The sequence below is a fragment of the Amblyomma americanum genome, chromosome 7, assembly GCF_052857255.1.
Source record: "Amblyomma americanum isolate KBUSLIRL-KWMA chromosome 7, ASM5285725v1, whole genome shotgun sequence".
Lineage (NCBI taxonomy): Eukaryota > Metazoa > Arthropoda > Arachnida > Ixodida > Ixodidae > Amblyomma > Amblyomma americanum.
Window position 1 is genome coordinate 81,307,677 of NC_135503.1, and position 21,577 is coordinate 81,329,253.

The window sequence follows — 21,577 nt, forward strand, 5'->3', positions numbered from 1 at the left end:
CGCTTCGGAACCGAAGTGTACATATTTACAAGGCATGATTTATTACACAAATATACCATCCGCTCTCCTATTCAGTGAGAGTCAATATTTATCTGAGCCCTGCCATAATGCGACTATGCTGACCTATACCTCGTTACCATAAGTCCAGGTGTGACACTCATATGAAGAGAGCAGTGTTTGTCATGAGGTTGCATTGCGTTTTTCGCTGTTGGTGTCGATTCCCGGCATTGGCAGGTTTTTATCGTTGACTCTTCAGCCACGTGCGCTCTGCAAAAAGAACAAACTAGCGCTCAAATAGGTTTTGTGCTCTTATTGCGGCCACGTAGATCTAGAATAGAGCACACAGAGCTGCATTGTGCATTGATAGGAAAATATGCCCTGCATTCGCAAGATAGATTGTCAGAAATTTTTGCTGATTTTTATGCTTCTTTTCTGATTCTATGTGCGCTATATGCATTGGCATGCTTGTCGTTCTTCCGCGGCTATATAAAGTGAGCTGTCACGAAGCTCGGACGAAAGAAGAGTGGAAGCGATGAAGTTGATTGCCCTGCTTTGGCTCCTGGGAGCCTTTGCTCTCAGTTCCTCCTTCGCAAACGAAAGTGCAGACAACGAACAGCTCGATATTATGAGGGTAAGTCCAAATTTTATTGAACTTCATTCATCGAATGCATTAAGGCATTTATTCCAAATAGCTTCTAAAAGTATTTTCGAGATACACTAAAACTGAGAACTAGAGGCTTACCAACGCTATTGAAGAAGAAAGCATACAATATGTGTAAGTTGCCATTACTCAGCTTCGAGGTAGAAACTTATGGGCTACAGAAAAGGCTTAAAATAAAAAAAAGGATAACGCAGCAAACTATACAAAGGAAAACAATATACATAGAGGTAATAGACAGGAAGCCCAGTTGGTTAGGGAACAAACTAGAGGTAATGATGTTCCACCTTAAATCAAGAAAAAATGGCTTTCGGCAGTGCGTTTTATGCGCAAACAAGATACCTGGTAGTCCTTTGGGGTAACGGAGTTGTCACGGATCCCAGGAGAACACTCGGACCGAAAGAATGGACTAGGCGACACGTGTGCTCACACAGACGCACATTTAATTCACCCTACGTGGCACAATCACTAGTACACAAAACTAACAAAACTAACACAAAACACAAAGAATACCGAAACATACTACCCGGCTACACCCAGTCTACTAGCGTTCGGCGTTCGTGCGCACGGTTCTGTGCTGATGAAGCGTTCCATGGGTCCAGTAGCCGGCGTCGAGGTGGCGCTCGAAGTTCTGAGACTGGCGTTGCCAGCAGCGTCGTTGGCGGGGTCGTACAAGCTCACGGTCCAAGGGCCCGTGGAGGTGGTCCTGTTGATGCTGGCGTTGTGGGCACCACCCGGAAGGGTGGGAATAGCGCTGGAGGCACCCCTGGCCTTAGCAGGTGGTTGCGTCAGCCGTTGACTCCCCAGAACGGGCTCAGGAACGGCAGGAAGTCTAGGTTGCGACACCGTAGAACTCGAGATCACCGGAGCAGTAGCCTGCGTTGCTCTCTTCCAGACAAGGTGTTCCTCACCCGCCGGAAGCACGTACCGCTTCTCTGTTGTTCCCCCCCGTGCCACCTCTCCCTCGCGCTTTTATAACCTTGGCGTTGGTACGCGTCATCATTTTGTCGTCGTTGCCTTCTCTTCTCCACCAATCATCTCTTCCCACCTCACCAAATACTTCATCTTCTTTATTCTTTGCGTCACACTTTCTCTTGTTGCAGCAGAATCCAGACCATATATTCATTTTTTTAAACAAATGGACACAACGTATTTTTAAATTTTAACGAAAGGAATAGAAAGAAACCTAAAACCATGTGAACGACAGGAACAATAAGAGGCTTTTCGTAACTAAACTGCACTGAACTGAAGTAAGCAAAGTATTTTGTGGACCTCTGGTCCCATGCTCGTCTGATATGTCTTAGCCTACAACCCGAATGTTTTTGCTTGTTTTTGTTTTTTGAAACAAAATTTCGCTTCATTTTGTTAGTCATGGTTCATTTTCTCTTACCGAAAAAATAGTAGTACGCTGTGCTTGTAGAGACAACTTGGAGATATTTGCCGTGGAGGGAAAACGCACAGCCCACGGGCGTTTTTTTCTGTTTCGCCTCCTGTGAAACGTGGCCCCTACGGCTTGGTTCGAACCCGGGACTACGACTGAGTAGCCGAGCCCTCTAACCACTGAGCCACCGTAGTGGATGCTCTCTGGGGTTAGTGCACGTTAAAGGTAGCCGGGCGTTGAAATTTACTCCGGGGTCCTCCATAATGGTACCTTTTTTCTCTATTCCTTCTTTCAGTACTACCTTCCTCTCTTCCCTCACGGCGGGATTGAGGTGGTCATTTAGATGTGAATGCTTGGCTCCGTCATTTCCTTTTTCTTGAAAGCACTAATTTTTTCTCGAACTGTAATTAACAATAGTCGATTTCCACAAAAATTACTTGTCTGAACGAAATAATACAGAGCACTCTGCCCATGTGCATATCAATTTTATTTCAAGTTCTTTCTTGTTTAGCAATGCAAAATGTTATCTCATTGTTTTTTCTGGCGTCAGCCTTCGCTCACAACTATCGACAACAAAAAATATTGGAAGGTATTTATGGCACTTCTCTTAGCCTTTCTAGTTTTCTGCTGAAGCGCTTGCGAGTGGATGAAGAGTTATTTGTTCTGCGCTTTAACTGCTCCATTCTTTCTCGCAGGCTTGTGCGGCATCGCCAGAAGCAATACTGCTAGCCGCAACGACGGACAATTCAACGTTGGAATGTTTGACCGCTTTCCGTTTATCACTCGACGTAAATGGTGGAAGAATAACCTACTTATATCGTTTCAAAGGACAGAATGGTCGGCTAGGGTGAGTGTTGAATCAGCCGCATCCTTTTTGAAGGAATCAATTCGGCATAAAAATGAATCAGCGTGAGAAAAAACGTCATTTATTACGCACTAGCATGGCTCGAAATATATCTGTGAGTTCAATTCCGAGTATTGCTAAGATAGCGTCCGAGTAGAGAGGGCGCTGCCACCGTGAGGCGCCGCTGATAGCCCTTTATCACCGCTGCTCTTACTGCCACTTTAAAAGGCAATGAAAGTTTGCATGGTAATGTACAAAACCATGGCACCATAAAATTTCCACTGCCTTTGCCGTCGGCAGTCGATTCAAGATTCAAGCACAATTTTTACCATCTTTAATCGAAAACCTTGCGAAAATTTTTTAACCTTAAGCTTTTATGAGAGGAGAATTCTGAAGTGAAAGAGAAAAATAAGATTGAAAAAGCTACGTCGATGTAGGGGCTTTCGCATTAGAAGAAAATAAAGCTGTTAAATATAAGGCAACGCATTTACGACAAAGTGAGCGTTCATAAACAGTTTTGAATGTAAGAAGTCAACACACCTGAAAATGGGTAGAGTGTATGTCTGCAGCGGTGGCCATCATAAGTTTCTGAAAGCTTGTCCGGACAAGCACCTTCCTAAACCTGGTGATGGAGCACACATCTCTTCATGTTCAAAATAGTTGGAAAAGAATTGAACAGGAAACAGCCGTGGCGAATCTCCTTTCCCTAGAAGGTAAAACGTGCTGTGTCAGTTCCCAACTAAACGCCGTGTGACTGTGGCTACAGCCACAAGGCGCCCACCACCAGGCTCTAGCCACTGGGTGAAACGCTCGGTTATTGCAGGTACATTGTATGCTATAGCGGGTGTTTCTGCACGTCAGAAATACACTGTACATCACCAACGGGCAAATATAGGATGGCTGGAGAGAGAACAGGGTAATCGGCTTCCTCCACGATGGAGGAGAAGTGCGGCTGAAACTGTACTCATTTAGACTTCAAAAACACCTTTCGCCAGGAGACGACGACCTAGGCTGATTGGACGCGCCGATCGAGAGCGGCGGTGTTGCCGGTGTATGGGCGGTCAGTAGGGTCTGTGGTCAGGAAACCGCAGACTTACACAGTGGGGTTGTCGTCGGTTCTCGGGACCAGGCGGGGGATAGTAGTTAGTTCAGTTAAGGATTTGCAGGGTCGCGCAGTGCCTGAAGTCGCGAGTACTACGCAGAGGACCTCAACACGAAGCGCTACGAAGTCCAGAACCGGGATGAATATGATCTCCAGCGCCTCCACCAAATGCTACGTGGCGGCCAGCCTAAGGAGACCTGGAGACGAATGGCGATGATATGACGTAATGAATGTGGGCCAAGCGCGAGCGCTCAGCCTGCAGTACCACCTACTATAGGTCACTCCTAGTCAATGCAATGCAAGGGCTCTTTAAATGGCTTCAGGCTTTACCAGCGGCAAAGAGATCTCTCAGCCACCATGAAAACGGATTGCACGATAGTAGCTGCTTACACCATGCCATGCGTTCTTTAAGTGCAGATTGAAAAAGAAATAGCCTATTTGAGAAACAGTTGCGTGTCGCTTACTTGTGTGTCACGCCGGGGAAGCATGCACTCTCTTAAAATTCTTGAAATATTGCTGGGGCTTGCTGAGAGCTTAGAATGTTCACAAGAGGGGGAACAAAGTCGCTGCAGTTATTGCCTGGACATTTTTAGTTTCCCGGGAAACCGCAGGCTGATGTCTGGGGAACAGGTCACCTGTCACTGCCTAGAGAGAGCAAGCGCCGCTGATACGGAATGTAGCAAGAAGCTGGAGGTCTTGTGGCAGGAACAGCGCAGCACGAGACAAAGAAGGGACAGGCGGGACACGACGCTGTGTGCTATCCAGTGTCGCAGAAGGGATTCTGCAAGCACTCAGAGGCCGGAAGTACATCACAACAACATCAAAAGAAAGGAAGCCGTACGCGGTCATTCCTTACATTCATGGCATTTCCCACAACCTCAAAAAGGTAGGCGCAAGAGCTGGCATTAAAGTGCTCATGTCACCATCCAACAAGTTAAGAAGCCTGTGCGCCAACGTCAACAGCGAGCAAAGAAAAAATCAATGCAAGAAAAAGCACCGGACAAAACACCGGAAAGGGGGATTTCCGTCTACTTGTGTTGGCAGTAGCAGAAGTAGACAGGCAAATCCACCTAAAAGCCACCTGTTACCTGCCATGATTTGGAAGTGAAAGCTTCACCAGCACATTAAGGCTTTTTCATTAGTGGCCCATCTAGTACTAGCGCACTGACATCCGTAATCGCGCAGGAGCTTTATTTCACTCAGTTTATCCATGGGGCTCTGAACTGTCCCTTATCGTGCGCTTCAGTCGTGGCGTGTACTTTTACGCTTTCCTGTCCACCGTTTCCTGCACGAGGACGAACAAGTCCAATCCTTCGCTCATGATGTCTTTGTAATCGGCCGTTTTATACGAGAAGAACTAACCTCCTGATAGGTCAAACCCCGAATTACCTTTCGGGCAAGTAATTGGAGGAAATGTCAATATTGCTAACAATGGTGGTTTCTGAAGCCCGCTTTTCAGTGAGAATGTACCGGAAACGAAATATAAAGAACCGGTCGGTTTGAGAATTACAGAGTGAGAACGTAAACCTCTTTATAGCCGTTTATAGTCGTTTTAAACTCAGTTTCCGGTACTCTGTTATACATCGGCTGTATACAACACCGCGTTTTATAACGTCGCACAGAATACACAATCTGAAGTGTTGCAGATCCGGATGACCTTCATGACCTCTCTTTTACACATATGTTCTTTTCGCTTCAAGGTCTGAGAATGACATGGTAGTTTGTAGGCACATGCGTCCACACGATGTCCGTTTATAAAAAAACACAGATATGAAAAAAATAGCTGCTGCTGCAGCAAAGAAGAAAAATATCGAAATGGGTAGATTACTTTAAATGAAGATAACGAATGGAAGAAGGACAAAAGTGCAGATAACACCAATAATAAACACAACGCGGCAAATAATTCCTTTTATACAGGCCCAGTGAGCTAGCCTAATAATTTAAAGGTATGTTTTGATAATAGTATTTCGTATTAAGTAATAAGTACTCTTATCAACTGCAAAGCGCCCATGGTTGCCACTCGATGGCGGGTATTGGTAAGCATGGAGAACAACAACTTCTTATAGTAATATTTTCGTGGTAGAGCGATAATTATGTCGCCTTGTATTTGGATATGATGTACAACTCATAAATACAAAATCACCCATGTTATGCCGCAAGTGATATACATGACTCTGGAGTAAAGCGTGAAAGAGTTAAATTAGAGTGCGTATGCTGAAATAAGCTGGGACCCCGGTCAGGGCTGTTATTTCAACAGCGGTTCTCTGCTTCTCAGAGATGAAGCTTCAGGCCCTATTCTGATGAAGATGAATTTTTATGGCGCAAGGGCAGCTTTGGCCAAAGAGCGCCATGGCACAAGGTAGTTTTCATTTCACAAGGTGGCGTCAAATACCCATTTCCCAAGCATTTCGCCCTAAGAAGCCAAGCACCAGGCAGGGGCGCCAGGCACCGTATTCTATGCGCTGTCCATTTTCCGTTGTTCATTTCGCATCCGTTCGGTCATCTTTCAGCTGTCGCTCAGATGTACCCGCGGCTTTCAAGAGTCTGTGACACGGAACCCGGCCATTGGGTGGTTGGCGACCGGGCCTTTACATCGGCTGAAATTTGGTGGAATATGCAGGCAATTGTGAGGTCTGGTCGTCAGCCACCCAATGGCCGGGTCACTTGCCACAGACGCTCGAAAGACGCGGGAATATCCGAGTGACCTGTGACAGAGGACCAAATGCCCATACAAAAATGTCCTATGGCTGGCTATAGAGTTTTGGCCACAATAGCTATAGACCTATCCTATTTCTGTCAATAGCTGTCTATACAGGCTGATATATTTTTCTATAGAGAGCTTAAGACAATTGTATGGTTCCAAAGCTATGGCTTTTTCAATAGCTGGCAATAAGCACCTCTGTGGGTGCTTATAGATGTTCATAAAAGGCCATAGACGGACATAGCTTTTCCCATAGACGCCCATAGGACTTTTTTGTATGGGTGGGCCTGAAATGGACAACAGGAAATGGACCGTTATATAGTATGTGGCCCCCACTCCTAAATGTTTTGTCGTTTTTCAATTGCAACACTTAGAAAGACCGTTTAATGGGCAGCTGCGAGGACAGCAAGTTCGGAAAGTCAGAAAGATAAGTGGGGATTTTTTCATCATCATCATAATCATCATCATCATCATCACCTGCCTGGCTATGCCTACTGCAGGGAAAAGGCCTCTCCCATGTCTTTCGAATTAACGCTGTCTTTTCCATTTAAACCCTGTCCCATGAAAACATCCCTGTTGCACAGGGATGTTTTCATGGTGATATGGAAACAAAAATGGTACAGATTTCCGTCTGTTGACACAAACCTTGTTTGCGCTTGCTAGTACTATCCCACTAAGTAATAAAAGAAGCATAATTTCTAAATGTGTCGATGAAGATTGTGGCCACGTATTTCAGCACAAAAAAGGAATAGCATCTGAAAACAAATTGCTTTTATTATCTTTGAAACATATTATAGGTTTAAAATTCGAAATATAGATTATAACGCAAATGCCACACATAATATAGAAAGAAACACAACGTTATTTGTTTTAGGGTATGAGAAAACAACTGGTAAAATATACGATAGGGTCACTGGTGAAATAAAGCTTCAAACTGAAGCTATAGAAGGCACAGCATCACCAATGCTTGGTAGATAAATAACTGAATCAGAAACTTTTGCACCACCGATACAGAAAACCCACACTTGCGCCAGGTTTACTTCAGTGCTGGATGAGGTCAAAGATAAGTTGAACAATATTTTCGAAATCAGATCTTCGAAGAAGAGTTGCTGATTTTTTTCGGTTGTGGTTTGGCGGTAACAGAGATATGTTTGCGTTATTTTTCCGAAAAACACAAATATTTCAATGTGCTGATTTTTTATTTCATATTTTCATGATCCCATATTTGCTCTTAGAGCCAAGAAACAGTGGCAGACTTTATTAGCGCCAATCGACAGTGCTCAAAAATGTGCTCAGAACGTGGGCTGCTGACACCTTCGTCAAGATGCCTTCGCTGCAATGCATGTACCTTCAGAGCGGTAGCTATACTTCAATCATTAACCCACCTCCGGCGAGTTTCAGCGTATTACCTTTGGCTTCGCACCTTGACCTCTAAAGAGCCACACGTTTCTAGCCGCGTGTGCCCGTTCGCCACAGAAACGGGGAGGAGGGTAGGGACACCCCAGCGGATGCGCACGCCACCGCGGAGAGTAGTAGGAGGATAGTTGTCGCACTGCATGCGTGCGCCGCCGCTAGATGAGCGACATGTGCGCGCTCCGTCGCAATCGCAGCGTTGCGGAGAGCAGAAAAGGAGGCATCCCAGGTTTGCTGCTTACTCGCCGCGGTGGCTCAGTGGTTAAGGCACTCCTATACTTAGCGGAAGAACCCGACCGCAGCAGCCCCTTTGGGATAAAGGCGAAACTCAAAAGGAGCCCGTGTGCTGAGGGATGTCAGTGCAAGTAATGATCCCCAGGTGGTCAAACTTATTCCGGAGACCCTCACTGCGGCACCTCTTCTCTTCTTTCACTCCCACCTTTATCCCTTCCCTGAGGGCGCGGTTCGAGTGTCCACCGAGATATGTGAGACAGTTACTGCGTCATTCCCTTTACTCAAAAATCAATTTTCGTGCTCCCACTGTGACGTCGTACACCTTGAGCGAGTGGAACCAGAAAGCGCATCGCAGGCATCGCATGCACCGGGCATGAAAGTGGGTTCAGCATAGAACACCGGTGCACTTTGATTCGTTCTACGGTACACAGGTTGTGTTTTATGCAAAGACCGGCCGCCGACAAAAACATTCAGAGCAGTCTTATGTTTTTTATCACTGGAGCTATCGCTCGACATTCGGTTCAGCAGCGTTGAATTCGTCGTTTTAAAGTGAAAGTTCTACTACTACCCTCCGTAGCTTCTTCGCGGTGTGTGTGTTTGACCTTGAACTGACGAGAAACTATGTGATGGTTATGACGTCACTCAGCCGCCGCCGCCGAAACGGAGCGCTCGCGTCTGTTTTTATAGGCCGTCGGCGTGCATTGTGTTCATTGCTGTTGGTGTTGACAACGTTCTAGAAAGGAAGGGCGCATAACTGGCTCCCCGAGTCTGCGGATGCCTCAACCGCGCTTTGAGGTTTGTGACGGTGGTGAGAGAAAGAGAGGTGGGGAGCATGGATTAGCGCTGACAACGTTGTGGCAGACACGCGGCACTGCAGCAATAGGGAACAGTGTTCATTGGTTGACCCACCTCTCATGATCAACCATTAATATAGCTGACGGGCCGCCGAGGTGGCTCAATTTCGATGGAGGCGAAATTCTAGAGGACCATGTACTGTGCGATTTTAGTGCACGTTAAAGAACGCGACTTGTTCCAAATTTCGCGGAGCCCTTCACTACGGCGTCCCTTATAGCCTTGGTTGCTTTGGGACGTTAAACCGCCATAAACCATAAACCAAACTAATTTAACTGACACCTGCTAGGGCGGCAAATTGGGCATGCTGTCTATCCAGTGTGCGGTACGTACTCAACATTACAGACGCCAAGCCGCGTATGTTTACCCGACACAGCACCGCTTTCGCTCTCTACCAGGTCCAGCAGCAGTTAAACCACAGCTTTCATTTCTTCAGAAAGCAGCAAATACACAAGCGCGCCTTGTTGCTGCATCATAACAAATAATGAGCCGACGCTGTCTCAGCGATCGAATACCGAGTGTAACACACCTAACATAAGTCATCTGTTCGAATCCTTGCCAAGAGCTGACTCTAACTTCACTAGTGAGTTTATGCTTCACAAAACGCTGAATTGTATGACACCATCCGGAACATTCTGCGGCAAAACAATTCGCCCACTAATTTTACACGAATGCAGGGACTGAGTGGCCCGACTTTGACGCCTGCCAGAAAGAGTTATTTATACCGTATCGACATAGTTCCGAGCTGTGATGCTTCGGCATGACGCTACCGCTTGGCCTGGCATGGCCGGGTCGGCCCGATTGAAGAGGGGGTCATGTCCTCAATAAACATGGCCACGCTCTCGTTGGACTCTTGTGACCTGGAGCGGAGGGCAATTTCAGCATTTTCCTTTCGCTCGCTCGAGCTGAATGTGGCGAGTAACTCACGGCGAAAAGCTGCCCACTTGGCGACTCGTGGTTCTCAAACCACGTTTTCGCAGAGTCTTGCAGTGCGAAATACACATTCATCGGCTTCCGCTCGTCGCCCATTGGTTGAATGCAGCAACACGCTCAAAACTTGCCAACCAATCTTCAACATCCTCGAACCGGTCGCCGTGGAAGGATGGTGGCGACCGAGGTGCGAGAAGGATGAACGGTGGGGCATTGCCGGAGTTCTGACCTGTCTGGCCGCCAGTGGCGGAAGTCACAGCTCGCACAGGCCTTGTCAGTGCCTCATACTCGGGTTACAGGCCTCGCAGGCGACGGCTCGCTATGTGGACAGCTGTGGCATGAGCGCGTAGGGAAGAAGCGTCATGGATATCGTCAGGGTCAGCGTACATGAGATGTTGCCCGGCACGGCTCCACCAAATGTCACCAACAAACGTAGCAGGACGCGGGAAGCACAGCCGTTTACTGGGGCGAGGCTTGTCGAACTGCCGCGCTCATTCGACACAAAAGAAGACGTTCAGCCACATGCTGGGAGACAGGTTCGGCTTTACAGGTGGCGCCGGCAGAATGTCAGCAGTGTGGCAATATTTTATTCTATTATACACCCACCTCGGTTACCATCGCAACCACTGGGTCATGATTTGCGTTATAACGCTGACATCCGAAACGCTAGAAGTAGAGCTCAACGCTCTAATACAATGTCGTTGCTATGAAGGCCGCTATCTTGGATTCTATCCGTGGAATGCGCATAACTCGGAGGCTCTAAACGCTACGCGACCAGTAGAGCTAAGGCACTAAAATACATCAGAGTCTCCAGCCCAGACTGGCAGCTCACGCATAAGCAGAAACAAATTTATCAAAAATGACGTCTCCTTATCTGAAACTGGCATTAATTCGCTGCCTCTTTTTTTACAGAAAAGACGTCCTTGTCACCTACGTCGTTTCCAGAGAGAGTCCTGACAAGGCTGCTGGTGTTATAAATTTACGTGAGCAGTGGTCTGCCGATATGAAACTGTCATACTTAAAGCATAGGTGCTTCGAACACGTAATTGCGTCCATACAGCGTTTATGAATAGAATTAAGGGGAAGCAGAAAATATTTTATGCAGTGGTGTCGCCAATAAAGCACCGGGTATAAAACATTCTCCACTTGAAACCGAAGTTAAAACCGCAGTGATGGAGTAAATAATTCTCATTTGGCCTGTCCATGCTAACTCATGGTTAATTTTCTCAAACATGATGCCTTTCAGTTTTTCTAACATGGTTAGTGCTTCCTAAATAACAGTTTTTGCCTTCCGAGACAACTGAATTTTTCGAAAAGGCATGAAAGAAAGAAAAGAGATGTGCCCTGCGTTCTCGGCAATAATTGTTTTGATGCAGCGCCAACCGTCTCTGTTTTGTTTAATTATCAAACAAAGTGCTTGCGTAAATGTTAGCGTTTCTGAATCTTGCACCTTTTCGACCAGCAGATGTGCGAAAGATAATCGAGAACATATTCGAAGAGTAGCGACGCAATCATGGATTTCCGTCGCTGCAAAAAACTAGAGAGTACTGCAAAGAGCGCATTGGAGAAATGCGAAAGGATTCGCGTTTGCCGCGACGTGGGGACACCTAGTCGACTTTGGTATCTCTTGTCTATATGACGTCATATGGAATCTTCAGAACTCTTTGAAAGCCTTCATTTCATCCTACCTCTCAGACACCGACATTCAGGGCGCCGTTTTTTGCTTTACCCTTAGTTCGTTGTAAGCTTAACGTCATCAGACGTAGGGGATGACGTCACATGTATAAATAATTACCCCCGTTAATTACCATTCTCAATAGGCATCCATAATTACATTTCTATTAGACCCATTCATTGGAGCCATAATTAACATCATTTTACTGTTATTAATAATTTTAATAAATATGCTTGGTAATTAGGGTCAAAATTAATGACTAAGTTCGGTTTCAGCGCCGAACTGAAGCTACGGCTTAAAAACACAACAGTAAAACACAAATACAAAGGAAAAAGCTAAAGTAATTGCTCACGGCTATCGGTGTTGGCCTGTGACCTTGTGACGAATTTGGCCAACGCATCTCCCCGTGTAATTATTGGATACAGCTGGTTACATTCGATTCAGGGCTACCTGAAGAAGAATGATGTACTTACATGGGCACGGTAGGGCACTGTGTTACATTAACGCGGGATCACGCTTCGTTCCTTTCCTGTACATCCGCACAGAGATAACATATTTACTAATGTATCGCTTGTGACTCTTATTAAATAGTAACAAATTTTTCAACACAAACAATTTGGAAGTTTAACTACGGCGATGACGAGGCGCAGTTAAAATCGTGCAGCGGCTCGCCAATAGTAAACTTTAATAATCATTTTTTTGCATAATCTGGAAATCAACTAAGATATATAACTTAATCAAAGAGCCCAAAACAGGCAGTGGCACAATTAGTTCTACTGACCCACATTGGGAGCACAGATTCCAAACTCGGTGGCTGCAATTTTAGATGTTTCAAATCACTTTTTACTGTTCTAAACACTTTGGCGGGCGGGAACTGCCAAACTGTTTTAGCAAGTTTGGCATGTTAACTTCAGAAGAAAGAAATTAGCGCAGCAAAATTGTTGACTGTAGGCACTTAAATCCAGTTTTCATGGACACCGATTTTAACTGCCTAATATTCATGGAGGAAGAAAAAAGCTAGGAGGGAGCGTGACGTCATAAACTTGAAGCCGAGTCATAAAAAATATAATGAAAAGAATCATGGAAAATAGGCCCTCACGTGACAAGGCAGCGGTAGTTCTTAGCCGGATTTCGGTTTCGGTTTAGCTCTCTCGCTGTGTTGCGTCAGACGACCAACACGGCTGCGCTCGAAATTTGAGAAGCGCGCACAGGCCATGGAGCTTGGAGATTTGTATGTGCCGAGAGGCCAGTGCCTCAGTGCGCCAGTGTGTTTCGCGAAGTGCGGTTGGGTTGTCTGAGCTGCGCAATGAAGTGCTGCGTGCCGGGATGCAGGAGCCGCACCGAAGAACGCCGTCCTGGGGTTTCGTTCCATCGGTGAGTAAATACGCTGCGCTCATTCCTTGAGAAACGAAACTATTGCCGACTACGGCATGCCTATGTAATGTTTAATACGAAACTCATTTTAGTTTGACTTAGGACAAAAATGACGTTACTTAATCTGAATGCCGATTCAATTTCACATATCTTGATACGTGCTGCAATTTTCACGACAGGTTTTCAAAAGATCCTAAACTGAAAACTATTTGGAGAGAAGCGCTGGAACGCGACGAAACTTGGATGCCATCAAAATGGAGCTGTGTCTGCTCTATACACTTCAAGTCTGAGGATTTTATGGTTTCAGGTCGGCTGAAACAAAGAGCCGTGCCGTCAATTTCACAGGCTTGTGGAATCTACGTTATCGTTTTCGTCTTCACTTGTTCCCACGATTATTTCAAGCAAATAGTGAAATAATTACTTTTTCAATAAGCAAAATACACACACATAAATTTGCGGCAACTAGTGCTTCGCCAGGCGACGTCAAAGCTAGGCGCACGTACGGCGCATTTTTGTTGCTTTACATATATGTATGTTCAGCGGCACCGCCACTCCGCTGCGAGGTCACGTTTGGCTCTTAAGGTGGTGGTTTTCGATGGAGCAAAAGTGCGCGAAGTCTCAGGTTTCCACGTCTCGGCTGAGCGCAAACGTATATACACTCCGGTCCTCTGCTTTTTGCTGGACTAGCTGTTTGCATTTGCGTGCTAGAGTTCCTCCATTCAGAGAGATGGACAAGTCTGTGAAGTATGAAAATAACACGTCAAACAGCCCCCGGAAACGAAATTACCAAGCTGGCTGAATAATATAGCTGAGTTCAAAGCGGTAACCATTGCTCTTGCAACGCTAGAAGAAGGGCGTTTGTAACATATATCTTTTTCGAAAAATGCCGTTCGTTACTGCCGCTTGATCATCTGTACTCCTAATGTCCTGGAATATACACACTGGTTTTATTCGTGCGCGAGATAAAACAAAAAGGCCATCCTTCCTGATGTATGTCTGCAAATATACTTTGCTGTGTACTTGGTTTAATTTTTCTTAATTGCATTCAAGAATGACCAGATGCGAAAGAGTTTTTTTTTTTTTTTGCAATGGTAAGGCTGAGAGACAGCCGCTGATTTGTGGCTGCATTTTTTTTAATACGTAAGAAAAATGCGACCTTATATATATTATTAAGTGACCGTTTCTATTGGCTTTTCTTGATGAAAAGCGTACGCATTGTACATTGTATATTGTTTTGTTTTTTGCCAAAGTTCCCTGGAACAAAGCACTGCGCCTTTGACAGCAGAAGCCATGAGCACGTTTCATCGAGAGATGCAAACGCCTCAAGATGATACAGTATATATATGTCGAATTACTTTCAATCTCTCACTAGGCAGTGCTGTTCAAAAAAAAACACACCTGCACTGGACAGGATTCATTTCTCGTGTGCACCCTTACAGGCAGCTTCTGATGTGGCCTCAGAAGATATGGACATTTCGGATGAGCCTGTCACTGTGGGCGTGTTAAGTGACTTGTCAGCATCTCAAGATGTGTTGGTAAGTCAAGCACCTCCAATAACTTTACATCCAATGTAACAGAAGTATGTGCATGTTCATATCCTGCAAATGTCAAGATCTTTGTGTGACCTATTAGCGGTTCATTAAAAGTAAAACGTATGCATAGTGCTCAAGTCATAGGTCTGGGGCTTAAGGGTTGCTATTACATTATGTCAACGTGGTGGGCTTACCCTTATGATACGTCTACTATGTTTTCTACTATGGATTTTGTGTATTTGCATGCTCTACTTGTTTATATAATATTTGGTGAATATAACAACATAGTTTATGTTGTTGATAGTTATATGTGCAGCTGCATTCTGGAAGAGTTGCAAAACTGCAGATGCTGAAAATAGCTGCAGGCCACAGTTTGTAGTGGCACTGGGTGTACACACAAATGGCGTTTACAATGTTCTTAGAGGGCATACTTATCTGCAAACTTTAGTGGTGTTCAAATGTTGCAAGACGGTCCTTTTGAAAACAGTGAAATACCTTAACCAGTGAAGGGACAATTTATTAGGTATCATTGAGTGATTTCGCACATATATATGGTGAGAAATACCTTTATGGATCTCTTTAAAAGTTTGTTTTGGCTTACTTGAATCTCAAATTGTGCTGCCAGGAAATCACAATTTGTTTAATTTAGAAAGGATTTTACTAAATATTATGCCAATGCCATATTTGTGATGCTGTCAGTGCACCATGACATGCCAAAAGTGACATTCTATTTGACCATAAGCACAAAGCAGTGAAGGTAGGCTCAAGTTTTACAAGCATCGCAACATCACTTTATTCGAAAAATGAGGTAACATCTAATTTTATTCTGTGCACTTCATGGTTTGAGTGTTATGTTTTCTGTTTTTGTACCAGTTATAGTGGGAACCTTAAGTTGACTACTTTAACAAAACAAACTTCTTTGCTTGCATGCATTGTGGTCATCTTTTCTCTAGCGAGGCAGTTCAAGGCAGCATGACGAAAGTATGGATGCCTCTTCACCTCTATCCTTGCAAGCTAGCAACATCTTAGAAAGACCATCAACGTCACAATGTGAAATGGTAAGAAGGCATAAGAAAGACCTGTTGCTGGAAACTAATCTTTTTTCCATGATTAATGACGGTCCACAGACTCAGAGAGCTTTGTACAGAATTGATTCTCCATAGAGTTTGTGCATCCCAAATTAAAAAAATTTTCAGCACTACCATGCGAGAATTATTAACATTTCATAATACATGCTTTATTTGGGCTTCACCTGTATTTGTTTCAAGATGACTTGTCAAGCCATGTAGCTAAAAAATCATCTAGAAAGTAACGAACCACCTTGCTCGGATACCTTTTGTTCCTAAGAATTACTTTTGTACAATTGAAACGGTTACCAATATCAAATATTTATGTTCTAGCACAATGAACTAAAAAGTTTTTTCTTTTTGTACAGCACTGCCGTGGGGCTGCCTGACCTGCTTTCATGCATAAAATTACATTATATCCTATACAAAAACTTGAATGCTAGTGGATTAGGCATGTAAACTGGTAACTTTTGCACTGACCATTTTGCATGATGTACTATGGAACTTTTAGAAATGAAATGAGCTAATGTATTTAGCTGTTTACGTTTTTCTTAGAAATGTGTGATGAGGTAGTGCTTAGTTTGTGTTAAACTCCATTTCAGCAGCAGGCCCTACAAGATACTCCCGAAAAGGCTTTTCTGCGAAGCGAAGTTAAGCGGTATATGAATCTACAAACTGCAAGCAAAAAGAAAATTAAAAGTTTGCAGCAGTCCCGACGCCGGCTTGCACGCAAAGTCGCCCATCTAGAGGATGTGGTCAAGGACTTATCCAAAAACCGCATTCTTATCGACGAAGGCATCGCAACGCTGGAAAGCCTTGCAGGACCTAACAAAGACCTATTGATGCGTCAAATGGCACAGAAGTCAGGGGAAGCAATGCCAACTGTTTATTCACCGGAACTCAGGGCCTTTGCCTTGGCGTTACACTTTTATTCACCAAAGGCCTACAACTATGTGCGAGCTGTATTTGACACCTGCTTACCGCATCCAAAAACCTTGTCGAAATGGTACCAGAGCATTGATGGTGCTGCTGGTTTCACAAATGAAGCCCTGGCTGCACTAGAAATTAAAGTTAATCAAAATTCAAACACAGGCTACCCAACAATTTTCAACTTGGTTGTCGATGAAATGGCAATTCGAAGGCATGTAGAGTGGGATGGGAAAAGATTTCATGGATATGTCGATATGGGAACTGAGGTAAACGATGACTGCCTCCCAATCGCTAGAGACGCATTCGTTTTAATGCTGGTAGCGATTAATGGACGCTGGAAACTTCCAATTGGTTATTTTTTAGTTGATGGACTTACAGGAGAGCAAAGGAGCAGCCTGGTTCTACAGGCTCTCTCTCATGCTCATGAAGAAGGAGCACATGTTGTGAACCTCACATGTGATGGTGCTGCAGCAAACTTATCAATGTTGCGTAGCCTTGGCCGCAAGCCTGACCTTGCTGAACTGAATGCATCTTTCCCACATCCAGTTACAAAACAACCGGTTTTTGCAATGCTGGATGCATGCCATATGCTGAAGCTCCTGCGCAACAAACTTTGTGACAAAAGAATCATTGTAGATGAAGACGGTGGAGTGGTTAATTGGAAGCATATTGAGGACCTCCATGAGGTTCAGCATGCAGAAGGGCTCCATTTAGCTAATAAGTTGAGACAGTCGCACATAGATTGGAAAAGTCAGCCGATGAAAGTCTCTCTTGCTGCACAGCTCTTCAGCAAGTCTGTAGCTGACGCTTTAGCAGAATGCAGAGCACAGAATATTCCAAGACTCCGCCAAACTTCCGGAACCGAAAAATTTTTGAGGTATGTAAATGACACATTTGATATCCATAACTCACGACACCTAAAACAGTATGGGTGGAAGAAGCCGCTGACCATTGAAAACTCGACTGCTGTCATTGCATACGTGCAAAAACTGAAGTCCTACTTTTCTTCGCTGAGAGAGTAAGCAGATGGAAAGCTAATAATTGAAACTAACAGAAAAACTGGATTTATCGGCTTTATTATCTGCATCGAAAGTGTTATCTCTCTATACAATCATTTAATCCGGGACAATCAGCTACTGGCATACCTTCCTACAATAAAACTAAGTCAAGATCACTTGGAATTGTTCTTTGGTGCAATTCGTTCATTTCGGGGATGCAATGACAATCCTACAGCAAGACAGTTTGCTGCAGCATACAAACGCCTAATAATTAAAAATGAGGTGAAGGATGTTGCTGCTGGGAACTGTCTTCCACTAGAACAAATTCAAATTTTGTATGCGAGTTCAACCGCAAAGCCTTCTTCCACCGACGTGATTAACTTGAGCACCTCGAGAAGAAGCCTTGCCGACAGTGAAGCCCTTTCAACAGAGACCCTTCCGGAAGATCACGCGTACTGCGCAGATCCAAGCAAAATTTCGGATCTTGGTGATTTCATCATTGCACACATTGCCGGTTTTGTTATTCGTCATTTGCAGGCCCGCATCAAGTGCTCCGAGTGCACTTCTGCACTGACTCTTTCAGGCCCTGTATACACTGCACACTCTCTCATACAAAGAAAGTCCTCCGGTGGACTTATCTATCCTTCAAGAGATGTGTTAACGATTTGCCGAGAAAGAGAGAAGCACTTGCGCAGGGCTCTTGCATATTCCTCACTGCCATCCCAAACACTTTCAGCTAAGGTTGCCCTTACTACAATGACTACATTCATTGGCAGAGACCTGTTTAAGGCTCTAGATGAGCATATGCTTGATAGTTATGCCCTGGAGAGCCACTCAGCTCATTTAATGAGGGCAATAGTTGACAAATATCTGGATGTGAGAATGCATCACGTTGCAAGGTCAATCACACATAGGCTACATCATGAAAGGGTTCGACAGAAATACACAAAGTTAACGCAGTTCAAGGGCCAGTAGCAAGGCTTTGTGTCTGTTGTAAACTATATTCTAACTATTGCAAGGTAAAATTTTATTCTTCCATGGCTTTTCAGGGCTGTTTATTGCCGTAAAATTATCCTATCAGCATATTTTATTTATACCTGTATGAAAGTAAGCAGTTAATGCAGAGATTCTCATACTTGTTTCTGGTGAATTCTTTGGTTTCTTGGAGCTCATGTTTGATTCCACAAGCAGTTAAATTCATGGATGCCTCAACCCCCCTTTGTTTCTTGCTAACTTTATTTTGGACTAATTGTATTTTAAATTATTACAGTATAATTATTCATTATATAAGCAGCCATTTATAACTGAATTAACAGAAATTCAATTTTGCCATTATTAGAGGGGTTATGTGACTGTGCTGATTTCTGCATTAATGCCAGGCAGAATAGGATGCAAGCCATGACATGAGGACTTCCAGAAATTCATAGGGGCTCCCAGGTAATAAATATATTCAGAATGTCTTGTTTAATAATAAACACGGGCAAATCATAAAAAGATGACAATAATGTTGAACGGAAGAAAAGGATCAGGAGAGAACAACAAAAAATTGCAAACGCCACGAGAGAAGTATATGGGCAGAGCCAAAATCGAGGCACTTCATTGCACGGCTAGTCCTCCCTATGGGTATGTGCAATTTTGTAAAAGGCGTGGCAGATATGCGAACCGCTATGCTCCTGATCACAGGTTACACAAAAGCAGTTATCAGCTTCCAAGAGGAAACTAGAGTGATAGGTTGCACCTCTGAAAATAATTAAATTTGCAAAACCTCGGATGACACAGCCACCAAAGTCACATCCGGGTAAATAAATTCCGTCCTGCATGCTTTAACTGATTGGGCTCATTCTGGGGCCTAGAGCAGCCTGTTACCAATTGTACATACGGGGCTTCTTTTGTGATTGTGATCTAACGATGATTTTACTGTTTGGACAGCAGTGTTTGTGTGCAGATATTCGCTGCTAGAGTTGCAATTCCATCTTGCAGGAAAAATAAATCTTTGCAGAAGACCACTGTCGTAATTATACAAGAAAAACGAAAACTAACAGCGAAAAAAGGGAGAAATAAGGGCACTGAGCATACTTGTGAGGGCCATGTGAGCGGCAAAAGCAAAATAAAATATATATCAAATTTAGTATGTCAGCGAGCAATATGCCTCAGGTCATGCAGAGTTAGGTGAAGCTCCCAAGAGAGGGGAGAGAAGTAAAGGCACGGACGTTAACCAGAAGATACCGACTTGCTGCCGCACTACACTGGGGGAAGGAGGTGGTGGTATATAAAAAGGAAGGAGGAAACAGAGCTGAGCTAAATTTAAGCACAGAACAGAAATAACTTTGCATACAGCAAAGCCATAGCCCAGAGCCAAAACAAAACACTATCAAGAAGCACAACAGTGTTTGGTAGGCCATCAAGGCCAACAACTGCTGTGGCCGTTGTCCAAGAACCTTAATCTTCGTTAAAGGAAGTTGGTCAAGACATGCGTACCAGTGCACATAGAGCTTTCAAGACTGTAATTAAGCATTGGAGACGGAATCTTTGTTGAAGAACCCAAGCTCTGAAAGTTCCAATTAAACAGTGTTCTAACCAATTTATGTCTGTTTAGCTTATTAGTTGAAACAAAATAAAAGACAATAATGCAGGTGAAAAAATGGCGCAAAAATGTGACCTCCTCTATTATTTGACGAGTGGGTTCTGCAGTTATATACTATGAATGAGGAAACTTTTGATACACAAAGATAAGGATGATTCAATACAGACGGATCAATAGCCTGCACAGAAAACCTTTTTTGGGGAACAGCGAAATATTGTCACGTGTTTCTTTCTTAAAGTGCATTGAACCTTGCTGTGAATGTCGTATCTTCAAAGATTTGCAAATAGCTGCGTGGACCAAGCTCACTTTGGGATTTATGATGGTTCCACTGTTTGGATAAACATACTCATATGTTACCTTGGCAAGCTTTTGTCCCATCGTACCTTGTGAATGCTTTGATTGTGTTGGCAGATTACTAATATTGTTGGCAGCTGTGTAGACGAGTCCTGCTGATGCTAACCTGACTGTTTGGATAAACATTCACGTGTTGGCTTCGATAAATCATGTCTTTCTGCTGCTTATGAACATCTTGTGCCATATGATTTGTTCTTGCCCTTTTGCAGTTATGTTACGAGGTATGACTCATATATGTTGACCTGGTATAAATATTTTCATACATATATCGATTGGTCCCATATGTGTCCACTTTACTTTGTGAATATTTTGTACCATATGATCTGTTTGTGCCGTTGTGCAGTTGTGCTACTACGAGTGGCTCATGTGTGATGACCTGCTTCTTGGATAAATGCATTTTCCAAGCAGAAACTGCCTCACCACAATCACAAACAGAAAGCTTGCTATACTGTGACTAATGACAGCGCCTGTCAGGTCGCAGTAACGAAAGCTGCATTATTCTATAGGGCGGTATCTGCCATCGTCTTCCGACAAGGGCATACAGTTCTCGAGCAACTGCGTGAGCCCACAGCACCGCGTCAACTCCGAGCATCGGCTCCGAAACCGACGAACAAGCTAACGCCGAGGGCACCCCGCGCAGGGGCAGACAGGCAGACGTAAAGCCGTCGGCGCTCTCTCTCGACGAGAGAAATACTTTACTGCTGCATTTCACGTCGGAACCGCGTATGTGCGCGAGCGTATTCGGCACGACTTGTGCCCCGAGGGTAGCGGAGAACGGCGGGCCCATGGTCGGGCCGAAGTCCGCCTGCCCGAGAAATAGAATCTTGCGCAGCGCGCCGGAGCGCTCTGGAAGCCACTGCCTCCTTTTTTAGTTTTTTTCTTCGCCTATTCTCCGCTTATAGCATGCGCTGCAATAAGCGCTTCGTATGTGTGTATAGCGATGAATGG